The sequence below is a fragment of the Leptidea sinapis genome, chromosome 1 (assembly GCF_905404315.1).
Source record: "Leptidea sinapis chromosome 1, ilLepSina1.1, whole genome shotgun sequence".
In the NCBI taxonomy this organism is placed as follows: domain Eukaryota; kingdom Metazoa; phylum Arthropoda; class Insecta; order Lepidoptera; family Pieridae; genus Leptidea; species Leptidea sinapis.
In genome coordinates this window covers 33255401-33278114 of record NC_066265.1, presented here as the reverse complement: position 1 = coordinate 33278114, position 22714 = coordinate 33255401, and positions in this window count along the sequence as shown.

Here is a 22714-nt window from a genome sequence, read left to right as displayed (position 1 = left end):
TCATAAGTTTAAACATCCACTCGAGAGTTTAACAAAATGACGCTAAAATCTGTACTTCATGTCTTGGAGGTTCATTTATATCTAAATCATAAATAACTATTTTTAATTTAACATAATGGAAAACATCTAAAATTAGATAATTTCAAATAATACCTATAAATACCTATTAGTAAATGAAAACCCGAATAAGGTAGGTAATCCAAAGCCGTTAATGCATAACTTTACAAAACACCTTAATCCAGGTAAACTTCATTTTAGCACAAATATTGTTATTAATTTACAAAATAGATACTTAAAATTAACAAATCCATTAGTGATGTTATAAACTAAGCAATAAGCTTTAAATGTTTGAGCATTTATTAGCCACGGTGCGTTAAATTTTAATGAAATTACGGCTGTAACAATTATATTTTGTAACAAACGCGTTAAGCAAAATGGTATAAAATATTTCTGTCCTTAATGTCACATTTTTGCAAAACTAGAGTAAATTGGTTTGTGTTAGGTTATAGGTTATAGGTTATCACGGGCTATTATCCGCAACTCGACGTCTACAGCGCGCCTATTTTGCGTGGTGAGGAGGGCGGCTAATCCTGCCACCCTAGTTCCTCAAGGTAATGTATCAAACCTCTGATGTCACCCATGACCTCGGGGAGAGTCCTCGGTGACCCCAGGTGTTTGGCCCGGTATGAGGCCACACTCCTACACTCCAAAATGACGTGTGCGGCCGTTTCGTCCGCCTCCGTGCAGGCTCTGCACAGTGGGCTGTCGGTGACACCTATATTGAACAGATGCTTGTTAAAAGGGCCGTGACCCGTTAGTACATGAGTTATTTTCCGTAACCTAGGTCGTGGAAGTTTTACTAGCTTGCGAGAGAGCTTGGGGTCTATTTGTGGTAGAGCTTCTTTTGCTTGTCTACACCCACTTACGTTCATCCAGTACTTATTATGTAATTCCTTGGTGTGTTGGCGTATTACCTTCGTAGGCCAGCTAGGCGGGAGTGGTTTGTGTTATGATAACATTATATTATATTTAAGAAAAATTATCATTTAAAAAATTTAGAAGAAAGTTCAGGTCTAGACATCTAGCAGGCTAGATTAGCATTGCAGAATTTCTAATGTGAGTTGCATAAGGCTCATCTTCTTTCTCGGGCTTCAGATCTCGTTTCTTTTTTTTGGGTACTACATTGATTAAGTTGCCTCTTATGTCAAGATCAATCCTATTCGTGCTTTTTAAAAATATGTGTGAACTGCCTGTTTAAATTCTCTTTGTATATGACGTGTTTTATAACGTTAATGTATTTATCTTCTACATTTACAGTGCGTTACAGATTGATGAACTGTGGTATGCTGTTGAATTTAAGTTGTCAGCCATAGATAATACAGTTATATAACTAGAGATTCTCAACTCAACCAAATGTCAAAATTTTGCAGAATACGCAACTCCCAACAATAATTGACGTTCGATCTTGTTATGAGGATACGCATCATGTATATGTTTGCGATTTCTCTAATTCGGAACGTAAATTCATCACAATCGGAACTAAACCGTCAATTTGTGATCCAATTTGTCGTTTTATTTCGTGAATTACTGGTTGTCTAGTTGTTTCAAGTTTAAAAACTTCTACCACATTTTCTATACGTTACAGATTCAACAGTGAATCTTGTATTTCATTTACTTTTCTATTATTTTACCCTCTATTTGTAAATGGTCGCTCGTACTAAAGTCAGGGCGGAAACCTGCGCTTGTTGCAGACGTTGAGACGCAAAGTTTTCAGCAATTCTATAAAGTATAATACATTTAACGGACTTGTATACACTTGCCAGATTCCTGGTTGATGTATAGTTCTCAATATTAAAAAAAATTAGTGTAAATGTATCTTTCAATTTTCAAAAGTTGCTATGTTTATTTTAAATATATACAACAATACCACAGTACAATACGAAGTCTATCAAAGCTTTCATTCCATTACATTGCACTAACACACGTCGCAAACATGATAATATTGATATCTCAGCTATTGAAGATTATTAGAGTATGAAGTCTCGTTCCATTTTCCTTTGTATTTATTAAAAACATGTGAAACAACAATTATTAGCCCTAGCTAATAATAGAAATAAAAGTAAGAATGCAGTGTCTTCGATAACACATTCTTATTGATTGTGACTGAATTATTCCGGAGTATTAATTAATTCACGAAGATCGGTCCTGCGCTGCCCTCATCCAACGTATTCCGACGATCTTGACCGGTCAGATCGACGGTCCATCTTGTGGAAATCTTTGGGGGAGGCCTTTGTCCAGCATTGGACGTCCTCCGGCTGATGATGATGATGATAATGATGATTAAATATTTATTGAAGTGAATACTTCCGCGGCGTTGGGCACTTTTGGTAGGACAATCTCTTGGGGGTTTGCTTTATTCATGACATACGATAGACGATAAAATAAATATATATAATTAGACACTTTTTGATATCGTCGTATATCGATATGGGTGAAATCTCGTGAGTTCATATCACCGAAATCAAATCACGTCACCGAAGTCACCGAAAGCAGTATATCTGCGCTATACAGCTGCTGACGTATTGCTGCTTGATGTGTAGTGTGTCTCAGTAGTAGCTTGATCCAGTACCCGACTCGCAAGAGATATTTGGACATGACTAAGCTATGGTTGTAAAATTTATTTGCGTCAGATATGGATGGATTTCGTTATACGTTATGATCGCTGGAATACGTTGGATGAGGGCAGCGCAGGACCGATCGTCGTGGAAATCTTTGGGGGGGGGGGCTTTGTCCAGCAATGGACGTCTTCCGGCTGATGATGATGATTGATGAATTTCTCCTCAATCAATATTTTTTTGATTATAAAATAAAGGGATATCTTTTAAGTGACTGTCTGACTCCTTTCTGCTCAAAACTAATTAATCAAACGTTATTTCTAGCAATTTCGTTATAAAATGAATAATAGCATTAAAATAATTAAACCTTGGTGAAAATTATATAAATAAGACTTTAATTACTAATATTTTTCCATATTAAGCCTGTAAAGTAGCAACATTAACTAACAACTAACAATGTCTAATCAATGCAGTTTCCAACTGTCAGGTAATATCTTGAATCGTGGCAAGTTCGACGTTCCTTTGCGACAGTAGACTATTCACCGTCGCACCAATTATTGGTAAACTGGAAACTTAGTTCAATTCTGGTTACTAATTACAGGGACATAAAATTTAATGTTTTTTATGTGATGTGATGTTCTCTTTTATGTAGTGTGAAAACCAACAAGAAAAAACAATAATAATGAGTTAAATAGGTGACGTAAATTTTGAAGATCGCTTTCAAGTTTTTTCGGGCGCGTTAAGAAAAAATTAATGGCGATGTTTTTTGTGCCATTTAATGTCCTTTTATAGCATCTCTTGAGGTTTTGTATAGCTTTGCTCAGGTCACATCTGCTAATAGTAATTGATATAAGAAATTTGTCTTACTATAATTTCATCATATTCTTTCATCGCAAAGAGTACAAATTTTAACAGGGTTTTTGCTAATAGGAACATCCAGCCACTACAAATAGAGCCCGATCACGAGCATGACGCTTGCACCGTGCTTGCACCAGCCATCGCCTCCCTCGACCATATTTAAGGTAAGGAAACGACCAGCGCCAAGATGCCACCACAAGCAGATCCGGTGAAACAATATCGGCAGATGGCTATTGTAGTAAACATTAAGCAAAACAGCTCCGTCTCTTCTACCGATATTCACCATTATTGTTCCATGATAACGCAAGACCTCATACGACTTGAATAAACCGTATAAGTCCTACTCCGTAGTAATCAATGTTCGTGTGTTCAATAACACATCAGATTTTTAAAAACGGATCAATTTTGGAAAATACCATTTCAAACGAAAAAAAATGTTTCAAATCAGGTAAGAAACAAAAAATTACCCTGATTAAACGTCTTCATATAATTTATCAAAAATGACAATAGCGTTAAAATTTCAGTCGGAGAAATTGGGAAGAAGTATGAAAATAAAAATTTTTTTTGGTTGCTATTTATCAATGCCTAGGATGAATATTCTTGATAAGTATAAATTCGGGTAGTCATCGCCTGAATATTTTTAGTCTACGTTCGGTATAATGTTACTGCTAGTAAAATATTAATTGCATCTAACGAGTCATATTTTCAACATAGGTTTTAAGTTAAGGAATTGAAGTGTGTAGGTAAATTTATAGATTCTTTTAGATTTAGTTAGCAAATCTCTTGTAAAAATTTACTCATGAAAATGAATTAAATTTAGTTAACTAATAAAAACAATATTAACAATGTTTATTGCTGCACATAAACATAAATGTCCTTTATTTCTTACTTTATAGGCTAATAATGTCTTTTTTTTGGTTTGACAGACGTTTTCCTCCTATTCCATAAAAAAAAACAAAGACAAGTTTGAATCTTCTGTGTGTGCTTCAACTAAATGGGTAAACGATAAACTATGTAATGGACAATCAAACCTACCTGAACTGTATTTTACCGGTTATATTGTATATAAAAAGTAATGCATCGTATAATATTCTGGATAAATTGGAATGATATTAAAAAATTAAAATTTTATTTTAAAAACGTTTCACGTAGATAGAATTAAAAACGATTCAGGAATATATCGCAAATATCTCTGTGAGTCTCAGTGAGTCATTATACATCTTTGTGTCGTTTGGTGTCGAGACACTTGGCCCGTGGGGCTCAGAGGCGCGGAGAATGTACAAAGCAGTGTTGTTATGGATATCCATATCCGTAACCGAAACTATCGGATATCCGAAATAAAAAAATATCCGTAACCGTAACCGAATCCGAAATAAAAGTTTTCGATAGTTTCGGATAGGGCGGAGTCTAAATACTACACTCGTACGAATTAACTGTGCGAATTAACTCCGCTGGAATGCGACACCTCTCCCGCTACCAAATGACGTCACAGCGCGAGATGCACAGCTAATTCGTACGGGTTATACTTTATAGTAAATATGACACGTCGTGACAAGTTTTTCCTTTTGCCGGCAGACTACCGCGCGCCCGTTTAGTCGTAACTTTAGAGTCTAAAATCTAAGAGCTTAGAGGTTATTGTGGGATTACGTAACGTACCTACCATGTAATTCATTTTACGATTACTTATTAAAGGTCTGGTTTATTGTAAATTAGTAAATAAATTGTCAGTGACAGAAAAAATGCGTCCTAAATCTAGTTTAATTTGGTAATTTTTTGATGAAGTGAATGTAAATTTTGAAAAATGTAAACAGTGTGGGAAACAATTTTCACGCAAAGGAGGTGGCACTACTTCACTCAAACTTCACCTTAAATCTCAACACAGTGATAAGTATGAAGAATTGTTGTTGCTAGAAAAAGATAACCCACAAAAACTGACAAATCCCCAACAGCTGACACCTTTAGAGGAGTGTAAAAAACAGTTGTCAATGATGTTTATTCATATATATAACAAATTACGAACGTTAATTTTGATTTTGCATTTAATTAGTTACCTTAATATATTATTATATTTAATATATTATATTGGTATATAGTATAAAACACTTCAAAACGAGTAGCTGTGAGAAAGAATTACTTTTATGACAGATTGCGAAACCTACAAGGTACAATTAAAGTCGAATATAATCTTATTTGTATTTCATTTTAAAGTTCCTTAAAAAATTAATATCCGTAACCGAAACTATCGGATAATCCGAAATAATTTAATATCCATAACCGTAACCGAAACCGATATTATATTTTACCAATATCTATATCCATATCCAGATCCGAAATCATATATCCATAACAACACTGGTACAAAGTACATACTATCTACACGCCTCAATAGGGCTACAAGAAACCCAAGCACTGGCAGCTATTTCGCTCAACGGATCAGCCTAGCTATCCAACGCGGAATTGCTGCCAGTATTCTTGGCACACTTCCCCGTAATGATAGCATTAATTGAATGTAATTATAGTATTGTAAATATCAATTTTGGTAAATATAGTTGTTTTGTTTGAATAAGTGATTAATATTCAGAAATGTCATAAATAACGATATTCATTATTTAACAACAAATTACACGTTACCGGTACTTTACATAATTGGACATGATGAGTCGTGAACTATTAACAGAGTGAACACAATATGACCTCTCTTATTATTTGGATATTCTGAGCATAGTTCGTTAAATTTCACTGAATGATATTTGCTTTCCGCACTCTAGAAACATCGAAATGAAATGATTAATTTAATGTGCGGAATATTTCGTGTGGATAATGTATTAATTTATGTAAGCAATATTGGTAGGCAATCTCATTTTTGATAGAGAAACAATGTAATTTATATAATTATGTTTTTATCTTATCTATCTTTTTAAAATCGTTTTGAAGAATTAAAGCACTGACTTACTTATTAAGGTGCTGTATCCCTTAGATGGTGCAGAGGACGCCTATAGTAAATGAGCTAAAAATGAAACAAAACACGTATTTCTGAATGATTTTATAATATGTAGTAATAAATTGATATTTTTTTTAAATTATTAAAATTTATATAGTATGTTATCCTTAAGAGATACCTACATACGCCATCGCGGACTTTTCTGTGGACCTATATAAGATACACAATTCCACCATACATTATTTTGTTATATCCCTCAGGGTTTAGGTAGCGCTTTTATTGAAAGCTCCCAGACGCCTTATTTTTTTCCGACACTTCCAAGCAAATATCGTTAATGTTTACGAAATGTATACAAATTTTAAGAAATTATATACTTAAACCTTTCTCGAGAACTACGCTATATATTGGAGGAAAGAGCATGAAAATTAGTGCAGTAGTTTTTGAGTTCATCGCGAACAGACAGACAGACAGACGTAGCGGAGGACTTTGTTTTATAATATGTATTTATACTATCAAGCTACGAGGGCGAGAGAATCATGAGACCCGGTTTCCACTAAAGCGGAGAGGAAAGGAGACGACAGGAGATTAGCCGCGAAGCGGTCAGGTTATTTCCACGAAAACGGAGAGGAGATGTGTAGCGGGGAGGAGATGTGAGCTGTGAGAGCTCGAAATCAGTCAACTGATATCTACAAAAGGAAGACGTCATGTCGTTACAAAACTAAGATTTTAATTTGTTTGAGGAAATGAAATTAGAGGTTGAAGAAACACAATTAATTATTCAATATTTAAACTATCGACGGAAACATAGATTCTAGATAAGAAACCATATATTAAAATGTCACAGTCATAGCGAGTATGCCACATTATTTCAAAAGTATGACGATGAAAGTTTTACTAAAAATATTATAAAGAAAAATAAAATAAAATCCAACATCACAACAAACAATAAAAGGCGTTTGCAATTTTATATATTTATGTTTTTATGCGAGTAGTGTTTTTTTCCGAAAATTATAATATTATGGAAAATCAGAATATGGGGCGTGCACTTTTGGATATTCCAAACTATTTTGTACACTTTATTCATATAATTATTTTATTTTTCATATAATTATTATAATTGCTAAATAGAATTTATCTATATATTTATATTATGTAATCTTTCTTCTATATCGTACGGGAAGGTCATCTATACCTTTGCGGTAGAACTCTTACACATTAACCATAATATAAAATGGTCCAAACCGTAAACCCTTCATTTCTAGTCGGTTCAACATGGTAATGATAAGACACATTTTCAAGCTTTTTATTTAACCGATTTGATACAAATAACCAATGTTATGGCTATGCTTACATCGTGCCGCTAATTCGATGATAGTTTGATGAGAATCAGCTCCTACGAAACGATTAAACCATAAAACACGGTGCGTTCATTAGTCGTATACTCTCAAATATCAAACACAGCATTGATATTACGAATGTTAGCTCCACGTCCAGAACTAAAGCACGAGGCCGGATGTAAGGCCAAATAAAAAACATTGGAAATCCAATACTGTATTTTTTTTTAAGTCTAGGATGCTGTCATGTGACTATGAATTCACTCTGTAATCTCCAATGAGGTTTAATTTTAATCCAAACTACGCCAAAAGGGCATTTGTATACTTAAATCATACATTTTGAATAAAATATCGTATATACGACCTGACAGCTCCCATATCAATTTTGATTTTTATTGTAATGTTGTAGTTAGTGTAGTGCACTAGTTCCTTAGTATTTTATATTCGAAATATTAAGGAGCTTGTGCCAAGCGTGGCTGACTGGTTAAAACTTGTCAGTCAAAGCCAGTTACACTTAACAGTAACTAAAGATTCACGTTCTGTTTCTATCTTACTCTATCTTTGCACGCTTTGTTAGTCTATACGATAAATTGTAATAGGTCTATTAAGCTTAAACACCTTTTATTATTTTTGTCATAATTATTTTATCAGGTACTTATTTACATCTAGATAGACTGTCACAGCTGTGCACACGTCGAAAAGATTAGCGGTGAACTGTTAAACTCAATTTTCAGCACACGCACATTAAAACAAAGTGACATACAAATTGCGAGTTACGTAGCTTGTCATGCACACTCAAGTAATAAGCCTGTTCTGTTTTTTATAAGGCTCTATCTAGGCGTTTAATTGTCTGAGGCTGTATGCTTTAAATAGTTTAAATAATGACAAATGTCGAAGAAGATATCTTGTTTATTAATATCACAATATGTGCGGCGTGACGCTACACTGGCGACGTTAAATAAACACACGGCTAAATCTACTTAACCATAATCATAAAAAATATTCAAAAATAAATTACATAATTCACCTAAATAAATTAATTTTCCATAATATCATTTCGGTACAACCTGTAAGTAATCTAGTAGCCGCGCGCTGGCGCACCCACTGACACCTACTTCGTGCCGTCTTATGCGATCACTTAAGGATGATTAAAGTTTTGTTTCCTAAATATATAATTTATTTGTTCGAAAATTTCATTTATTTACTTTAAAATTTTTGAATTATGTTTTATGTGTTTATTTGATGTCGCCACAAAATAGACATTGATATAATACAACTTATAATAAAAATAAAATAACAAAAGAGCGTATTCGCGTGATGTGATCAAAAAAAACTACATTAATTAATAGTTTTTAATATCATTGTTAGTAAGCTGCTCTTTTTGATAATTAACTATTTTACAAATTTTGACAATAAGTAACAAGCAAGTACATAACATATTGTGTACTTTTGCCTAAAAAAGGGAAACAAATCGCAATTGAGGGATTGAGGTGTCATCTGAGCGAGTGAGAAAGTTTGAATCACAAAAGAGTCGTATAAAATAGAGGGAAACGTTTCAAACACAAATTCCTAGTGAATCTTTCGTTTTATGAGGGGCTAGCTTGAGATGACACGATCCTGGCATGTCTTTGTGTCTGATTATAAAGAAAATATCCCATTTATAGCATTCTCTGTGACAAATTCCTGTGAAATGGCGCGTAAGATTGTTTGAAGCCAATCCAATTGGTGTATATCAAATATTTAGCTTCTTGTTGGATAAATATTTTTCAGGGAATTTATTTGCCGTACGATTGAATTTATCATAAATGTAACAGCCGTAAAGTAATTCGCCTGTTGCGGTCATATCCTTTACTGTCTCAGTTTGCGTTTGTATTTGACAATCGAAGTTCTTAATTTAGTTTTCAAAAGGTAACATGTTTATCTATATACAGGGTGTCCCACGTATATGCCACAAGGAGGGGAAGTACCTTAAATATTGTGGATATTAAATGACGGTATTACAAAATAGAAAAGATATGTATGATAGAACATATTGTAGTAATATATTAGAAGATAGGATACAATTTTGCTGAATAAAAGCCTAGAAAAAAGTAGGTGTTACGAAATATTTACATTACGGTCGTTTTTTAATTTCATCATAATAAACAAAGTGGAAATACGTGGGGGAGGCTTCTTCTGGCTGTTGGTGATGATGAAACAAGGGTTTAATCACATCTAATATGAAATTCTAATGACATAGGTATAGTTACTATTAAATCTCGATAAAACCTACTGACATATTATTTTGCTATAGAAATAAGTCTAAGGCACAACCTCCACGAGCGACTGACCTTACCGTAGTGCTCTCTCTATTTTGATACACTCTTATAGAGCGTGCCTCGAACACGCGATGTTATTGTATTGCCAGCACAACGTGCGGTATCATTCTAAGTTGAATGACTCAGAAATCAAAGATTTTTTTGATCTGAGAGGTATATAGAAACAAGAGAAAAGTGAGAGACCAACATACATATAATAATGTGCTGTTGTGGAAATAGGTACTAAAACCGAAAATTAAAAGCGCAATGTCTTACGAATTTACGATCAGGTCACGTGTCCGGACGCGAGTTTACCATTTTATACCCATCCCAAGAATCGTGCTGCTAAAAAAGTTTTCATATCAAAAATGAGAGAACAGATACTTATTTTTTTAATTAATTTTTTATTACATTGGCTTATAATTAATTTTATTTAATAAGTTTGTCGCAATTATTTATATAGGCTTAAATATTATAACAGAAAAAGTTAACAGTATCTGCCCATACTTCACTACGAGCGATAGACAAACAAAGTGTGCGAGAGAGACGAACATCTCTCGAACAACATGTTTCTGTCAACGATATAAATACTGGCCACGAAGTATAACCCGGATAAGTTTGAAAGCGAACAGTTGCCTAAAAATCTTATTTTTTTACAAGATTATCGGCGTCATCTGTCAATCTATCATTGGACTCCACGGTTCATACAATCGAGTCAATCGCTATTTTGTTAGAGAGTTTCGCTAGGCTGGTTACTATAACCGATTATAAGAGTTAGCTCCTTACGGCCTTACAAATAAAATTGGCAAGTTATAACTTTTTGCCAAGTTTATTTGTAAGGCCGTTAGTATTTTGAATATTAAACGAGCTAACCACTAGTTAATGCGCACATTGACAAATCAAAATTGGTTGGCACGCATCATAGGGCTGTCTGGCCTCTATACGCTATTATATTTTAAATCTATGCTTGAACTTCAATGTTAAACTTATATTATTTTTAAACATTAGGAGGTTCCCTCCCAATAATTTATCAAAAACGACGTTAACAATAGCGTTCAAACGTTCTTCGCAAAAATCGGAGAGGATTATGAAAATTATAATTGTTTTTCGTTCCAATTTATCAATGTCTGGGAGACGGGCGGATATTTTTGAGGTAATATTTACGTATTCATCGAATAAGTATTTTTAAACTGTGTGAGCGATGGTTCTTAATTTTGTCTTAAGGATTAAAAAATTGGTATGGTATGAGGTAACTAATTGATAGTTTTGTAGCTACTTATCGCAAATTATGTGAAATCGATGCAATACAAAATCTTTATACAAATAAATAACAAACAAATTCTTATTTCTGACTAATACTTGAAGCCGACTAAATTATGTTCTCCGATCAAGCACCAGAATGCAAAAAGCATTATCGAAATTTAACAGAAACATATCAACTTGACCGAAAAATTATTTTGAATTAATTCAAGCTAAGGCACTAAAACAACGAATAGAAAAATGAGGCATTGCAGTGAGAGGCCTAATTTATTAGCTTCTTTGATATGTCAACCAAAACAGGATCCAGTATTTTGCCTCATACAGGTAAAAGTACTTATTGTGAAAGTTTTACATAGCACAATGTCCATAATAAATAGACATAGAAATATTGGTGGGGACTGTTAAATTTGTCACACATAAAAGCATATAGGTTTGGAGTCAAACATTTATGATATTCGAAACACGAGAATGACTGGGAAGAAGCAGAACAGTATGTATATATCGCAATGTAAATTTGTTTCTGGAATAAATGAAAAAGAACATACAAGTTTACATCAAACCTACGTTCAATTGTACACCTAGAAAGAAAGAAAATAATACACCACGATGAAATTAATTCAGCGTTCCCTTGACGTGAGGATAATACTGCGTACATTTTATACATGATGGTATGAAACTGCACAGCGCAACGATCTGTCTCGAAATTAAAAAGATTATTGAGTAGAACTTTTTCTAAACGACAGCTAGAACATTGTATACAACATTAGGTTGACTAACTGATTTTTTATTATTTTGTTCACGTCACATGATGAGATATTGAATATTAGAGATATATACGAGGCCCGGCATGGAGCTAAGGTAGCAGAAAGAGCTCGCAATAAAAATGCAGTACTTGGAGAGGATACAGTTTCAAACACATGGTGCGTTTTTTTGGTTTCTCGCTAACGAAGAGCAAAGCTACTTGAAAAATGAACTCCGATGAAGATCAGCCACTAAAGTAAAAAATGATAAATTGAATGCAACAGTAGAAGCCGATTCGCATCAAACTACCACTTGGGAAGGTTCCCCCGCCCCTTCTCTAATTTGTAAATAGGGATGAAAGAAAGGCAAATATCTATAATTTGGTTCTGGCAATAGTTGACGAGCACAGGTCCAAAGTTTAACCGCAAAGGAAAAAATTGATCACGAGATAAATCTCCCTATATTTTTTTTTTGTATCAGTACAAAACAGCAATTTCTTACTTTAACCCCAATAGAAAGAGAGCGACGATGAATATCTTTTTGTTTGTAATGGGCACTGATAGAATTCCTCATAATAATTAATTTTAATAAACATCGATACCTCCTAGCGGATAGGCCGGGACTTATTAAGGCATCAATAAGATTTAATCCGACATTGTTTGTAGGTACTGACTACTGACCTACATTTAGCAGTTCTCAACATAATATTCTAGGTAGGGGAACCTGTTGTACTTTCTTGTTCTTCTTGTTAAATTCTATTAGTATTCTGTACGTCACTACTGACTATTCAATTTGATAGTAGTCACTTACCTAATGGCGGTAAGTGACTACTTTCGACGGCTTAATAGCCGGTATTTGGTGATACAGACGTTAAAAAGTTTTTTGGGGAAAAAAGTACGTATTTTTTATATGCTTTGAAGTCTGATAGTTTTAAAAGTTTTATAAAAGTCACTGAACTTATATATGTCATTGTATAACTGGTATTAAAACAACCATAAAGTAACAGTTGAAGTTGGAGAAGTGTTGTACCTTTGTCACTGTCAAATGTCAATTCAATGTCATTCTACCTTGGTCAGTGGCCTAGCTACATTCAGATGTTGTATTTTGACCACGAGAATATTTTCTTAATTTATTTCACATTCACGTAATATAATATTCCTAATAAAATATAAAACATTTTGTCTCATTAGAAAACAGAAACTATGAATATCATTTTGATTTTGTTCAGAATTTGTTACTTTTTGCTAAATATGTTATTTAAATGAATAAAACTGTTTTAGTTAACAATAGATATATTCCATAAATTAACCCCCATTCCTCAATGTGTCCTAGGTACACCATAGTTCTGGCCATGATACATAGGGTAGGTATGTTGTACCTTAGCCATAAATCCCTTCTTTTGTTTTAATGAATAAAACACATGTAAGTACGAAATATACATTTTTGATATTTTGCTGGTGAATACTCAAATAATTGACCTTTCAAAATATACAAAAATAGTTTGAGTACAGTTCGTCAAATAAAAATATCTAAAAAACTGTCCTAGGTACAACAGGTTCCCCTACATTATAATTCTCAATTATTTAGTTTCAACTGTAATTATAAGTAACAATACCAACACATACGTCAACGAATTAATTAAGCTCAATCATCTGTAAGCAACATATTTCATCGTCACAATTCACTCGTCACGTACCTACGCATAAAGTTTAAATTAATGTTATTTCTCGAAAGAGCTGACTTACACGAAACAATAAATTTCTCTGTAACGCGTTTCAAAGGGATAATACTACGCATTACATTTAATTCTGATGTCAGGTGTACGTAGTTAAAAATATCGTTAAAGTTACTTGAACTAAATCAATTATTAAACTTTATTATAACATACGATTAAAGAGTATTTAAATGATTAAAAAATACTTTGATATTGAATTTTTTTTTGGGTTAATCTGTCTATTTACGATCTTTGTTATAGTTGTGAGTATTGTCAAATATTTATTTTTTATTACGGTTACAAACAAGGCTGAAGACCCAAGAGCCAAACTAACCATACACTATACCGAAGATATCCCAGACGTCAGCCTGTACGAGATTAGTATGGCCCTAAAACAGCTTAAAAACAACAAGGCGCCGGGTGATGATGGAATTACAGCCGAGCTTCTGAGAGCTACTCTTGGTACTCCTGTGCTAAAGATCCTCCAAAAGCTATTCAATTCCGTCATCCTCGAGGGCAAAACACCGCAAGGATGGCACAGAGGTATAGTGGTGCTATTCTTTAAAAAGGGTGATAAAACGCTTTTGAAGAACTATAGGCCCATATCACTTCTGAGCCATGTATATAAGCTGTTTCTAGGGTTATCACGAATCGTCTCGTGCGCAGGTTCGACGGCTTCCAGCCACTCGAACAAGCCGGATTTCGAAAAGGCTTTAGTAGCATATACCACATACATAGACAGACACCGGAGTGAAGGAGACAAAGGAGAAAGCCTTTGATTCGATCGAGATCTAGGCGGTGCTTCAGTCTCTTCAGAGATGCCACATTGATTATCGATATATCAAAGCTCTGTAAATTCTTCTCGTCCAAAATACCACAGTGTCTGAAGACGAAGGTTTTTAACAAATATGTGTTGCCAATGATGACATACGGAACACAGACGTGGTCGCTTACTTTGGGCCGTATGAGGAAGCTCACTATTGCTCAGCGGGCAATGGAGAGGGCTATGCTCGGAGTTTCCCTGCGAATCAGAAATGAGGAGATCCGTAGAAGAACCAAAGTCACCGACATAGCCCAAATGATTGCCAAACTGAAGTGGCACTGGGCAGGGCACGATCTGGTCAAGATCGCCGGAATAGGTTGGATGAGGGCAGCGCAGGACCGATCGTCATGGCGATCTTTGGGGGAGTCCTTTGTCCAGCAGTGGACGTCTTCCGGCTGAAATTCTTTTACAGCGAGTCGGTAATGAAAAAAAAAAACATACAATACAATATACCTATCTATCTGCCTACAAAACAGTTCATCTAAAAAATTGAAGAGTTACAACAATAAGTACAACACCGACTTCAAAAAATTGAGAATATTTAGTTACCTTGTTTTAAGATATTTGTGTCAGGCGAATGTGATTGTATTGGTTGTGGCTGCATCTACAGGATCTACTCTAAAGGTGATAAGCTGCTCAACTCCAATCATTGCGTATTATGCAATTGACTTGAGATGTCGCTCTGTCAAATCTAAAGTTTTTTATTTACTTGGTTCTGCATCTGGGATAAAGTATACAAATTTAATTTGTGCCAAAGAATATGAACGATGGATGGCTGGATACAAACCTGTAACTTTCAGGTTACCCCCAGTGCTCTTAACAACCAAGATGTATCTGCATGCAAATGCATCCTTCAATCTTGGTTTGTTTAACTATGGGATTTTGGTAGAATTGTATACTTAATCCCATAAGTAAGGGATAACACTTTATATATACAAATATATCGAACAGTGAATTGCCGTCTTGATCAAACTAAGCTACAAAATAATATCAATCGTGTGTCACTTTGGTGCGCTACAAACCTTATGGAGCTTAACAAAAATAAATGCAATCGTTTAATAATATCAAGGAAACACATAAAGTTTAAAACCACGTATTCCCCAGTATTTATTAAATTTTATAGAAATAACTACGGATTAAACTCTCCCATTCAAGTCATATGTGTAAGCTATAGTAAAATATTTAAATTAGATCATAACATCGATATATTTTCAAATATTAACTTTTATAAAAAACAGGTGTCCTTGTCATTAAATGGCTTAAATATAGATTAAGTAACTATATAATTAGTATTAGTAGTAAATTCATTATTGTTATTTTTCTAATTTGTTTTTAGCATTAGTTTTTTAGTTTAGTAACGATGTGCATACCTTTAATTTAGATATGTAAATAGTAACACTTATTAATGTTTATCTTATTCGTATATGTAAAATTATGTATCTAGTTGGTAAACCTTAATAAATAAATAAAATAAACAATAACAATATGTTAATAATTAATGTTATAAAATACTATGGGATCTATCCGGAAGTACCTATATTTTTGTAAATCGGGTCCATAAATCACGGAGATATAAGTTGATATGAAACGGTAAGAAACTAAAAGAGAACAAATTGATAAATTTCAGCATATTTTTTGAAGTCGGTTGAAAATAATGGCATAATACCACAGCAGACATAATTGTACAAGAAAGTACCGACATGTTAATACTCTTTTCACTTATTTCATTAAGAATTCAGAAAGCACCAGCTTATAATATAAGATCGTTCATAAGAGAAACCCTCTTTCACGCCGTAATATGAACAGGCTGTCCTGTTTGCAAATCTGATATCGTTGAAGCCTTTTGAATTAATTTTGATTGTTTGGAGCCGATCCATCAGAACGGATAATGCTGCTTATATTGATAGGCAATAGAAAATATTCCGCCTCTGACTTAAGAATCTGGCTTCCGTCAATAAAAGATTTAACGGTTTTCTCAGAGTTTGATACATAGAAAATGTCTAAGTAAACGAATATATTATGTCGTTGTCATACATAAGAATTCAAGTAACTTAAACAAGCTGAATGAAACTAAGACAACCTTGTCAAGTGTACACACATATTCGTGTATTCTAACCATATTTAATTCGGCTTAGCCGGTTCTGAGATTAGCCTACACAAAAAAAAACAAACCGGCAAAAAAATTAAAAACAATTTTGTTGGACTTGCTCACATATAAGAAGGTGAGGCAGTGATGTTGTGATGATTTAATTGAACAAATATTTAAATTTACATAACGAACACGCTGACAATGAATGACAATACGAACAGCTGAAACACATTAAAAAACGACTTAAGCGTAGCTTAATGTGATACGACGCCGATATTGTCGCAGCGTCTGGTTCCCTTAAAAATGGTGTCTCATTTGTGCCTCAAGGGTGTGGAAGCCACGCTCTTCAAATTGTCGAGTCCTCAATCTTCAAATTGTTGTAGTAAATATACTGCAATAGATTATTTAATCCTACAATACAATAATATTTTGTCACTGACGTATTGTAGTATTTATTTATTTATTATTACAACAAACACATCACAAGAACTGAACAATATAGGAAAGAGATACAAAATATAAATATAGATGCGTCCTAACACATGTTTCACAAATACAATAATAACAAAAAGAAAAATCAAAGGTATACAGTCACAAACGTAAACATTCACAGAAGTAACTAATTAGTAATTTGATTATGCGCATTGATACAAAAGATGTAGACGATAAACGATAACGATTTTAATTTTAATTCTAAACTGTGTCTGAACACAGCAGGGGAGCACGAAAATATGTCGATGTCAAGAAAACTATTGTTGTAAGATTTACACATTCTGCGTAATGGCGCGCGAAACCCAATGTTTGTTCTTGGGGACGATAGCTCAAAAGTAATGCATGAGCGGAGAGACCTGGCAGGGACGTGAAAGACTACGAGACTGAGGAGCTCAGAAGATTATAATATACACAGTCTGTTATAGTACGGCGCTGACATAGCTGAAGAAAGTTGTATTTAAGCAACAAATCATTATAGTGGGCTCGACTTCCTTTTACGCGATAATTTAATGTGCGTAAGAACTTTTTTTGAACAGTCTCGACTCTTTTTTCGTGGATCGAGTAAAAAGGATTCCATATTGGGCTTGCATATTCTAGTTGGGGTCGCACGAGGGACTTATAAAGATATGTGTAAGTACACTTGTCTTTAAATTGCTTGGAAGCACGTGTTATGAAGCCTAGCATGCGAAGAGAGCTATTTAGAATATGGTCTATATGGTTGCCGAGGGTTAGTGTGTGGTCTAATTACCCAGATCTTTGATGGTAGAAACTGAAGTTAGCTGTTGATTGCCGAGCTTAAAATGAGTCGTGATAATATTTTTATTTCTGGTGAACACTATATGTTTACACTTTCTGTATGCCAAGTATAATTTATTACGTGTGCAGTATGCATCAAGTCTGTTAAGTCAGTCGTTGTCATTGATAAAAATAGTGAAGAGCAAGGGTCCAAGAATGCGGTACACTGGATGTCACGCGAACTGGAGAGGAACGATATCCATTGACAATTACCGACTGAATGCGGTCCCGCAGATAGGCCGCAAACCACCTCAAGAGGTTACCTTTTATGCCATTTAAAGATAGCTTCTGTAAGAGTAATACATGGTCAACCTTGTCGAAAGCCTTCTGGAAGTCTGTGTATATAGTGTCTATATGTCTTTTACAATCTAAGCCGGTGAAAATGTAGTTGGTAAATACAAAAAGATTGGTGAGAGTTGATCTGCCGGCAACAAAACCGTGTTGTTGATCAATAATAACATTTTTTAAGCTGGAGAGGACATGACGGTGCAATAGTCTTTCTAGTACTTTGGGAATTGTAGAGAGGATAGAAATGGAATGATAGTTTTCTATGTCATTTCTTGCACAGGCACTTGTTAAAAATAATTTCTAGTGGCACACAAATTGACTCGTGTGTGTGTTTAAGAAATATTGGACTGATATTATCTGGTCAAGGGCCCTTATTGCAGTCGAGTGTACGCAGTTCTCTGCTTATTTCCGCCTGGGAGATGCATACGTGACTTACTTATTAGAACATGCGAGTCATTGACGATACTCTCACCAATTGCACTGGAATCAGAGAGAACCTCGTTTGCTGAAGGCTCGAAAACTGAAAGTACTGAGAAAACATTTCAACAATAGCGTTTGGGTCACTAGACAAAGTATTTCCGTACTTCATGATATGTGGATATCCTGAGTTTGATTGCTTTAGCGATGAAGTATATTTCCAAAAATGTTTAATGTTGCATTTTAGGGAATCTTCAACACATTCAATATACCGATTATGACATATCTTAAGAAGCATTTTCACTCGCGCTCTTAACAGAGAAAACTCCTGATAATCACGAGGATTTTTATAGGTTTTCCAACGACCCCACAGCTTTTGTTTTCGTCTGAGAGTGCGTATTAACCCTCTACAGAACCAAATGGGGTATATATGTGATTTAGGCTTCATCAAGGGCACGTATGTACGATATTGTTTATTTCCGTGTAAAACACACTTACAGCCTCATCGCATGGCAGTGGTGACAAGAGTGACTTCCATTCAACCTGTTTGACTACAGTATTTATAGTTTGATAGTCTGCCTTAAAGAAATTTCTTTTGTGAGTACGAATATGGGGCATTGGATTTAATTTCTGTATAGGGCAAAATATTTCCAAGGCCGGGTGATGGGGAACAACCTTCAGCAAGGGATCAACAGAGGATTCGGTAGAATTTTGAAGAGTGGTCAGGACTAAGTCCAAAATCCTTATGTTTTCATTAAATATATAATTAGATTGTTCTAAGTTCATGTATGACATAGTGTACAGAAGAAGTTTTGACTGTTCTGTAATAGCAGATTCTAACAGGGCGTCAGGACCGGATGTCCAGTTAAGCTGTGTAGTAAAGTTATAAGCTAGATAAAGAAGAAGAATCATAATATCAGTTTGAATCTTGGGGACCTACCTATGCCTAAGTCGACCTATTTGAGCTATTAGAATCGGCCGCGGCGCTAGCAAAGTTGTATAGAATTTAATTATCAATTTTAAACACCATTATCACATGGTTCGAGTTTTGTTTTAAAAGTAGTCAGGCAAAAAGACTGATTATTCTTGTTATTATTCATCATATTGTTCATCTCTCTCATTTTGTTATGGAGGAGTACAAACGAGCGTACGAGGTCACTTGGTGTTAAGTGATCACCGCCGCCACATTCTCTTGCAACACTAGAGGAATCACAGGAGCGTTGCCGGCCTTTAACTAAGGTGTACGCGCTTTTTTTGGCAGTACCCATGTCGTATCGTCCCGGAAACACCGCACAAGGAAGCTCATCCCACTCCTTTATAGTACGTGAAAATTCCTTGAAAACAATTGTCATGCAAAGGTGTAATTCAGCGCAGGAATCAACCAGGTCAAACAGCAATTCGGAACACTCTCCGTGATAGATGCGGTAGAAAACACACAATGAAGCTACGTCCATATGCAATGCCAGGTGGTCGAGCCGTTCACAGAGCACATGGTCTCCAACAATTCGAGCAGCTTTGTTGCACGCAGTCAAATGATTCGAGCGGATAATTGGGGTGCGCCAGACCAGAGATGACAGCAATACTCTACGTAACCGGACCTGCGGTTTGTAGAGGGCCAGAATGTGGGCCGGCTTGAAGTATTGCCGTGATCTATTTAGTCATAAGTGAGCGTCAGCCCACCGTGGAATTGGCAATCAGTCGAGATTTCGAAACCCCATATTCCAATACTAGGGGAGACGTTAAGGGAGGTGTGGGTTTTTTTGTAGTGGCAGACGCGCAAACTTGAGTCTTCTAGGGATTAAATTGGACAAGGTTCGTTTTACCTCAATCTGCGACCTACTCAAGAGAGGACTCAAGAGGGCATACACGATCATAGGCTTCGCTATATCCAGCTTGCCTTGCTTTCAATAGCCGCCATACATCTATGTGTTATGTATACCAGAGATCGCCTGCCATCCACCCATGGGGAAAGCCATACTGTCGGTTGGTTGATCAACTGGTGACCCTCCAGGTATACCAAAAGCTAGCGGTTAACTATGTCCTCTATGATTTTTGAGAGCAGGTATAGGCCTGTAGGTCGGATCCGCACTGTTTCATTTTTTTTGGATCGGATGGACATGCCAGGGCGTCATGCGACTAAGCTTGTTTTCGAAGCAATTTTTCCGTCTGTCGTGACACCTCTTCTACGGCCTTCTCGAAAGCTATGAGCGCATTTTCTGGCGACGAAAAGATTCAAAGATATTTATTGTACCCGTAGTTCATGGCAAAACTTAATGTTACTGGGAAGAGAACTGCAAAGAAAAACCCAGCATATTTACAATAACTATGAAACTATATATATAAATAACATAAATACAATTTTAAAAACAGGCCAGAATTAAAATTTTTATTGGTTGCTTATGTTGGGCTGAGCAAGTTACTTCCACGCTTGCTTGTCATTTAAGAAGTCATTAATGTAGCCTTAACTTTGATTCATAATTTTTGTTTTATGGTTAACTTAAACTTGTTCAAAGTTCTTAAATAGCTACAGGTATCGTATAGTAGAAGTGTACACCTCGCCCAACAAACGAGTCTGTTACGTTACATAGACTGCTGATAGCAGGCGCCAGTTTAATCTTGTTACTCATATTCAAGTTGACATCCGCGGCACAACCCCACAGCAAGAAGCCATAGGTCATTATGTTATGAAAATAACTATAGTCGGAAATGTAATTCAAGATCAAAGATGTAAACAAAGAAATGTCATTCTCAAACAGACAATTCAGAGATTATCAACATTTTTCTAGGTAGTTCAATAATAAACTTACTTTGACTAACAAAACCGTCCTCGCTGCCTATATGAGATATTATAAGACGCCTTCTTTTTCTGGTTCGAGATTTTAAGCCTGTGGTAAGGCACTCTAAGAAGGCTTATTTAGGATTTTCAATATGAGTATCAACCACTTTTTCGATGTTGCGTGACTATCTGTAATCTGTATAATCATAAAATCTTCATATTGCATAAAAGCAAAATATTCACTTTCCACTTTTTTGCAAATATAAGATACACAATATAACGCTACATAAACATGTATTTCGTATAGGTATATATTTTTAATACAAACCTTCATTGACCCGTGTTTATTACTTATATAAACATATAAAATATAGTTTAATATAAAAACGAAAAACAAGAAGAGCACATTCAATCACGATGATCGCCACAAACCGAATGAACAAAACAATATGGCGACCAGTCATACCTGTCACTACGACCAAGATTGTTTGTAACATTATTTAGGTATTTCTTCTGTAGAAGAGCCAAATGTTTAGAGTTTCTATCTTATTGCCATTATCAAAGCAAAGTTTGCACAATAAATTAACATTTTAATTTTTGGATGTATTTTATGCTATATTACTAAAATAAAACGTTGTGCAATACTTAATTATATGTATATAGAACACACTTTTAATTTTAAAATGATATTTTATTATATTTCAACGCGCACAATAAGAAAGGTTATTATTTGATGTTGGCAACACCATTGATCTCGAATTACATTTCCGACTATAAAATAGACTAAGACGTAAGCAGTAAACAATAATGTCTATTTTTTAATCACATAAGCAGCAGAGCTTAGCCTGTTCGACAATTTGTTTATATGAGGACACACTCTAACCGTTCATTCAAAGTGATACCCAGAAACACGGTACTCACGACAAGTTCTAATCTTTCGTTTTTGAAAAACTTGATACATTTAGTTTACTTTCCATTATGTAACAGATCACCTATTAGCCGTAATATCCTTGTTTAATTGGTCATAATTCTTTTGCAGTCTATTTAATTTGAAAAGCAGTGAGGTATTTATTTATTTATTTTATTGGAAAAACACAAACAGAAATACAAATACATGTGTAGACAATAAGTTATAAGAATTATAATACATGTATTCTAAAGCACGTGTTCCGCTGATTTTTAACAATATTGCGTTATCTACGCTTAATACTACTAATGCTTAAAAATTAAGATTAAAAATAATATTTATAAGTAATAGTAATAGTGACATATAT